The following is a 6,959-nucleotide window of genomic DNA, read 5'->3' as shown; positions in this document are numbered from 1 at the left end:
GGTTCAAAGTACAGCAAACAAAGATAAACACTCTAGTAAAAGGTACATTTACAAGTTGAGAAAACAAAGTAAAACTAAGACGCCTTGCCTGGCCATTTACTTACAAGTCTGAAATAGGAGAGACTTGTTTAGAAAGATGTGGAGAACCTGGATTGATGTCTGGTCCCTCTCAGTCCCAAGAGCGAACGAACTCCCAAACAAAGAGCCCAAGCAAAAGCCTCCCCCCCCCGTCCCAAGATTTAAAAGTATTTTGTTCCCTTATTGGTCCTTTGGGTCAGGTGTCAGCCAGGTACCTGAGCTTCTTAACCCATTACAGATAAAAGGATTTTGGAGTCTCTGGCCAGGAGGGATTTTATAGTACTGTACACAGGAGAGCTGTTACCCTTCCCCAGGGCCGGCTCTGGCTTTTTTGCCGCCCCAGGCAAAAAAGCCGCCGGCAGCCCTCCCCACCCCCAGCGCAGCAGGGGAGGGCGGCCGGAGCCCTGGGAGGAGGGCGGCGAGCCCCGGTCGGGGCTCTGCTCTCCTTGGCGGCCAGAGCGCCGGGGGGAAGGCGGCGAGCCCCAGCCGGGGCTCCGCTCTCCCCGGCGGCCCGGGGGGAGGGCGCCGGCCGGGAGGGCAGCCGGAGCCCTGGGAGGAGGGTGGGTGAGCCCGGCCGTGGCCCCGCTCTCCCCGGCGGCCGGAGCCAGAGCACTGCACCGCGCCGCCCCCCTCCAGGTGCCGCCCCAAGCACAAGCTTGGTGGGCTGGTGCCTGGAGCCGGCCCTGCCCTTCCCTTTATAGTTATGACAGGAGCCAATCAGGGGAGGGCAGGTAGCAGTGACTCCAGGCCTGGTAGGGCCGGTATAAAAACGACTGTGAGCTAGGAGGCAGGCAGTCTCACTCCAGCTTTGGGGTGGGAAGGACCTGGCTGCCGGGGAGCACAGGGTACCTTCAACAGAGCAGTACTGGGAAGGAGCAGGCTAAGCTGGGGAGCTCAGGCCTGGCGACCTCCCAGGCTGAGCCTGACAGGAAGGCCTAAGGAGGTACAGGGGCTGCAGGAAAAGGCAGCAGGTCCAACCCCCTAGCCAATGATGAGTGGCCATTCCAGATTGCCCCTGAGTAAAGAGGCTAGACTAGGACTGTCAGTGGGTCACTGAGGTGAGGTGGGCTCAGAAGAGTGGGGTTCCCTGGGTGAGGGGCAGCACCCCAAGGTAAGGGGTACTGTAATCTGGGAGGGACATGGGGGAGATAAAGGGACTGCAGAGGGGCAGGTAAGGGCAGGGAGAAACCGTCCAGAGGAGGGTGCTTCTGAACTGGATAAGCTAATTCCCGGATGACCAGCAGGAGGTACCACGCTGATGAGTTAGCGCTCTGCTACAGTATGATTTTTTTTTCCACACCCCAACCGACATAGCTATGCTGGCCAAACTTTAAAGGGCAGACCTGGCCTCTGTCTGTAGCCTGTTGGCTCACACTGCCAGTGATGAGGTGCAGTGGGAGAGCTGGGTGGGTTGCCAGGACTGGAAGCGAACAGGACATTGCAGATGAGTATAGAAGGGCAGAGGCTGAGTTTCGGTAGGTTTAACATGCGTGGGTAGAGCTGTGTGGTGGTTTTAAGGAGTGGTTGGGGGAGGATGGCAGCAGTGAAATAGGAGATTCAGGGTCCATCAGCTGAGCTGTATAGTGTCCCAGGACTGGCAGTGGGTGCTTCAGATCAGGAATTAGGTACTTTTCACAGCTGTGTGTGCTCCAGAAACATATTCGCTTGGATTGCTGCAGGTCAGAACTGAGGTGTGTTTTGGCAGAGCTGCATGGGAGAAGCACATATAACCAGTCCATGCAACACATGACATTGGGTTCTTATCAGCTTTTCATTCTGAAGGGCACTAAAATGTAACAAAGCAATCAAATCACATCAATATTGGGCTAAATTCAACCCTGGCACAACGCCACTAATTTCAGCTGAATTACACACTGGATGAACTTGGCCCATGATTACGTTGTCTCAAAATTGGCAGGAGGTTCTTTAATAGGTCTGCAAAATTCCCTTTGGCCACTGCTAGGAAAATGAAAGGTGAAAGGGATTGGCATTAGAAAATATATGAAACCATTAGATGATTTAATGTCAGGAACTATACTGCATCATCGAAAACAGATTTTAGCAGTGCTGCCTTCACCGTGTTGACCAAGACAATGAATGAGAGGCAACATCCCATTGTGAGCTCAGACACAGGAAAGGACTATGTTTTGATTTTGACTGGGGCCAGTCACGTGTTTCGGTGCAGCCCTCTGCATGGTTCCCTGGTTATTTGTATACCGGGGCAGTGCCGTCTTGTGTGTGTTTGAAGTTCTTTTACTGGGCTGGATTTGGCACTGCTACCCAATGCTTTACTTTAAATGCCATCTGAAATTTAGCAAGAGATTAACCCTTTGCCTGGCTTGAGACTAATGGCAAAGGGAAACATTTTCAAATATGCCTATGTTACTTAGGAGCCCTGGTCCCCCTGACTTTCAGGGGGACTCAAAAACATGTCCTGGGGACACTTTTGAACAATATTTCTCTGTTAATGGAGGGGCTGGACTTTACTGGGGGCAGGATTGGACCGTTGGGGCTGGGAGTTACATCTCTCCAACATCATTATTTCGCATTGTAAGACACATTCTATGGATATGACTGTAAAGCACAGGGTACTTTAGTGCAGGAAAAAGATTCCCTTGATTGCCTGGAGGATGCGCAGGGACACTCTACTCTCCTGCTGTCTCCATTACAATTTCTCATTCTCTTTAGGGGGGTGCAAGGTAAGGTCCGTTGGGTGTTACAGGTTTGCCTTTGTTCATTTGTACGGAATCAATCTCCACCAATAATCATGCAAACTTCCCATTACGTTCTTGGGTGTAGCATTAAGTGTTGGGTTTCAGTTATGAGGACGTATGGGCTGGAATGGACTCTACCTGGTTTGTAGCATGGAGGGGTTCAAGTGCACACAAATACTGGCTAAATCAAGCCAGTAAGCTCAAGAGGAGAGTAAAGATGTGTCTACACTGCAAAAAGAGGTGTGTTCTAACTTGGATTAGGTAACTCAGGTTAAAATAGCGGTGAAAATGCAGCAACTCTGGTTTTAATTTGGGATAGCAGCTAGAGTGCAGGCCTAAAGGGATATGTCTACACGGCAGCTAGGCACAAGCCTCCCAACCTGGGTAGGCAGACTTGTGCTAGTAAGAGCAGTGTGGACATTGTGGCTCGGGCTCTCGAGCCCACCTGACCCCTAGGTGTGAGCTCGCATGACCAGCCCGATTCTTGCTGGAGCTACAACCTCCACATGGCTATTTTAAGCATAATAGCTTGAGCCCAGCTAGTGTGAGTCTGTCAGCCCAGGCTGGGAGGCTGACATCCAGTTGCCATGTAGACATACCCCAGGGGAGTCTGGGGTTGAATTTGAGCTGCTAATCCAGGTTGACATGTTTTCACTGCTATTTTAACCTGAACAAAGAGCTTTTCTTTTGCAGTTTAGACATATCCTTAAGCAGCAGCATTCCTCCCTCTTCTAAACTCATGGGATTGGTCTGCACTGCAATCTCAAATTATATTGTTACCAATTAACTTGTGGTAGCTAACACATTTACAAAGGCTGGCATGGACACTCCCCACCTTTGCTCCTAGCAAGTGACTCTTTGAAATTCATCAGGTGCAGATTGGACAGGCTTCGCCCTTAATGTGTCTTGTCAGACTGTACTTCGCTGGTGGTGCCTGTAGTATAGAACAGCTGCAGAACAGCAGAGAACCAGAACGATGAGCACTAGAATGATGGGAACGTGTTCTTTCATGGTCTTCGGAATTTCCTGATCTTTCATGGTCTTCGGAATTTCCTGATCTTTCATGGTCTTCGGAATTTCCTGATCTGGAAAAAAAACCAGGTGGACTCAAAAACATTATGGTGACAACCAAAGCCGTAGCTTGTTTAAAGCAGTAATTCACAGCAGGAGGACTTGTGGGTCATATGGTACGTTTGGCAGATGTTGATGGTAACTTTTGTGATCTTGTTTTCAGCTTACTTGGAGTAAAATTTTCAAAAGTGCCTATGTGATTTAGGAGCCTCAGTTGACTTCCAATAAAACATAAGCAGCTACAGGCTAGATCCACAAAGACACTCAGGCACCTTGTTACCCAGTGCAATCCACAGCCCTGAGTTAGGCACCCAACTCTGTATGCAATGCTTGGGACAGTTAGGAGCCTAAGAAAGGGATCTGCAAAAGCCAGCACGCTGAGCGAGGAGCTCTCTAAGCTCCCCAATGGGAAATACTTTCCCACCAATCTCCATGTGGGATTCACAGCCATGAATCCTTTCATGGCGTCAGATGCCTAAGCCCTTTCTTGTACAAAATACACTGCTCGCACTCCTTTGTACTATAAAAAAATCTAGAATAATCTAGCATGTGAAGCAGAAGCATGTGAGATATTATTCAAAAATCTCTTCTTTACCTGCATACAGCTATTCCTGGAACAATATGTTGGTAGTACTCAATAATAATGGCATTAGAACTAGTATTCTGAGAACTGCCAGTCACCCCTTTCCAGCTGGGGAGCAAGAATTCTGCACATGACAACTGCTAATGTTTCATCATCAGGACACGATTGATTTGTGGCTGAAACTCAAAGTATTTCTGCTATATCTTATACCTGGGGTTGAAGTAAAATGAAGGTAATCGGCGACTGCTTTGTGGGCAGTAAGGCACTTGGTTTTGTTTCTCTTGGTGTGCACATCATACACCACAGTGCAGCAATACTCGGAGGCAGTTAAGGTGGGTTTCTCATGGAGAGTGCTGGTAAGGCTGGTTAAACCACCTTCTGCTTCCTCAGATACCAGGCTTGCCCTGCCCGTCAGGTTAGTCCCGTGGCCATCGAACCAATGGATCTGCCTTTCTCGATGCCCTATAGATGACAGACAGGCGAGCTTTCTTCCGTTTCTAGTTAGGATAGGCTCAATTTCTGGAGCTGAAAGAAACAGTGTTGATTATGGCTTGTGCAATATCCATTGCTTTTTGAGGGCCTGATCCTGCACCACTGAAATCATTGGATGCAGGATTGGGTCCACAACAACTGAATGATTTCTGCTATTTGCAAGCAACTAGAGTCATCTGAATGTTGCTTTCCCTAGCGATTTCCTCAATGGGGTCCTAATTAACAGCTAACCTACGGGTCAAATTCAGCCTTGGCGTGTGTGGGTAACTCCTCTGAAGTTCAGTCGAGGAAGAATTGGCCCTAGAACTGTGTAACAACAGCCCTGGCTGGATTTCTGTGGGGACAGAGCTAGAGGATCTGGTGCTAGGGTGGATTACAACTGCACCTTATACCATACTGGGGAAAAGGGAAAGTGACAATAAAAGAAAAGTGGATCGAGGAATCACTAAAGATTCTGGAGATGGCAGGGAGTTTATAAACAAAAATAGTTTCTGCCAGGTTGGTTTGGGTGTCTGTTTACACCTGATTGATTTCTCAGAAAGTCTCATTACAGATCCCAGGTCAGACTTTCCACCACAGCTCTACCAATGCATCACAGCCCTCTCTGGCAGCATTTATCTATTCCTGTGCTGCTATACATGGGCTAAATAGTGGCTTTGCCCTGGGCAAAAAACAGCATGTAGCCGCACTGACCTAGGAGCAGACTTGGAACTCAGAGACTCACAATCTGGTCCCCAGTTTCCTAAGGGCTCAAGGGAGATGGAAGAGAGGGGGGATCTGATCCCCTGTGTGCCGTGAGTTTACCTGTAATCTCAAGGGTTATACATCCATAGTCTTCCCCAAAATCAGAATAAATATGCCATTCATAACTTCCTTGATCAGATGCTTTTACTTCCTGTATGTGTAATTCAGAAACGTTGTGTTGTAGCACCAACTGAATTCTTCCCTTTTCACTGGAATCCTTTCCTGTCCACGTGTTAATAAAACTTTCTAAGCACGAGTTCTGTTCATTACAGTTTTCACAGCGCTTAACTACCATGTTTTTAATCTTATTTTTGCCAAAACATGAAATTGCTGCCGTTTTGTTATATTCTGTCTTGACATCACTGCAAGTGAAGGGTGCAAGTTCTGAGGGAGGCAGGGGGAAAAGGAACACAAATAAATTATTACTCAAGCAGAAATCATTAAGTGAAAAACAGGTGTTATCACTTCAAAAGTTTTTTTTCCCCCTTACTTAATTGGCCTCTCAGAGTTGGTAAGACAACTCCCACCTGTTCATGCTCTCTGTATGTGTGTACATATATCTCCTCAATATATGTTCCATTCTATTTGCATCCGAAGAAGTGGGCTGTAGCCCACGAAAGCTTATGCTCTAATAAATTTGTTAGTCTCTAAGGTGCCACAAGTACTCTTGTTCTTTCTGAGCTGCGTGTCACTCTGCAGAGCTTACAGGAGACAAATGGGATATAGCGAGTGCTCTAAAACCGACCTGCTGGCTCATTCCAAACCACACTGGTTGTGGTGGGGGTGGAGCTAGAGGGAAGAGGCGATGCTGTGGTTTGCAGTATCCCTTTAGACTATCAGTACTGTAATGTCTCTTCTTGCCAGGCTGCTGATCCCTCTCTGCGAAAGACTCTAGCTTTAGTTCTTTCTAAGTAGCCTAACTTGGTTTCCTCCTTGCCCTCGCCCCAGCTCATTGGGTTGCTGGTTTTAATTGTTAACAGTTCAGCTTTCTCCTTGGAGCATAAAAAACATATTATTGTGTGATGAGAGGCAAACACAGTAAAATGAGGTGACTTACTGCTGTGGGAGGCATTTGAAAAAACAAACAGGAACAGGAGGCAGACGGCTGTTTTCTGGAGGGAGCCCATCAGGCGTCTCAGATGTCTGAGCTCCTGAGGTGAAAGATGCTGTAGATGTCCAGTGTTTTGGTATTATTCTATCAGAGCAGAAGAGGTGACATAAATTTCCTGGGTATAAACTTAATTTGCAGCATTTAGAATTCCCCTCCCCTTCTCATC

General features: G+C 47.9%; 1 protein-coding gene across 2 annotated transcripts in view; it reads right to left on the bottom strand.

Moving 5' to 3' along the window:
- Positions 1-791: 791 nt before the first annotated feature.
- Positions 792-6,959, bottom strand: part of LOC101933891 (uncharacterized) — a 42,363-nt gene continuing 36,195 nt past the window's right edge. For both annotated transcript variants that reach the window (XR_010591870.1, XR_010591869.1), the window contains exons 2-5: positions 6,740-6,877; positions 5,743-6,066; positions 4,657-4,971; positions 792-3,877 (exon numbers count right to left, since the gene is read on the bottom strand). The gene's annotated coding sequence lies outside the window, so the exon portion shown is untranslated. The remainder of the gene's footprint in view (positions 3,878-4,656; positions 4,972-5,742; positions 6,067-6,739; positions 6,878-6,959) is intronic.

The sequence above is a fragment of the Chrysemys picta genome, chromosome 12 (genome assembly GCF_011386835.1).
Source record: "Chrysemys picta bellii isolate R12L10 chromosome 12, ASM1138683v2, whole genome shotgun sequence".
NCBI lineage: Eukaryota > Metazoa > Chordata > Testudines > Emydidae > Chrysemys > Chrysemys picta.
Note: the sequence above shows the minus strand (reverse complement) of the source record. Positions and strands in the feature narration are given on the sequence as shown.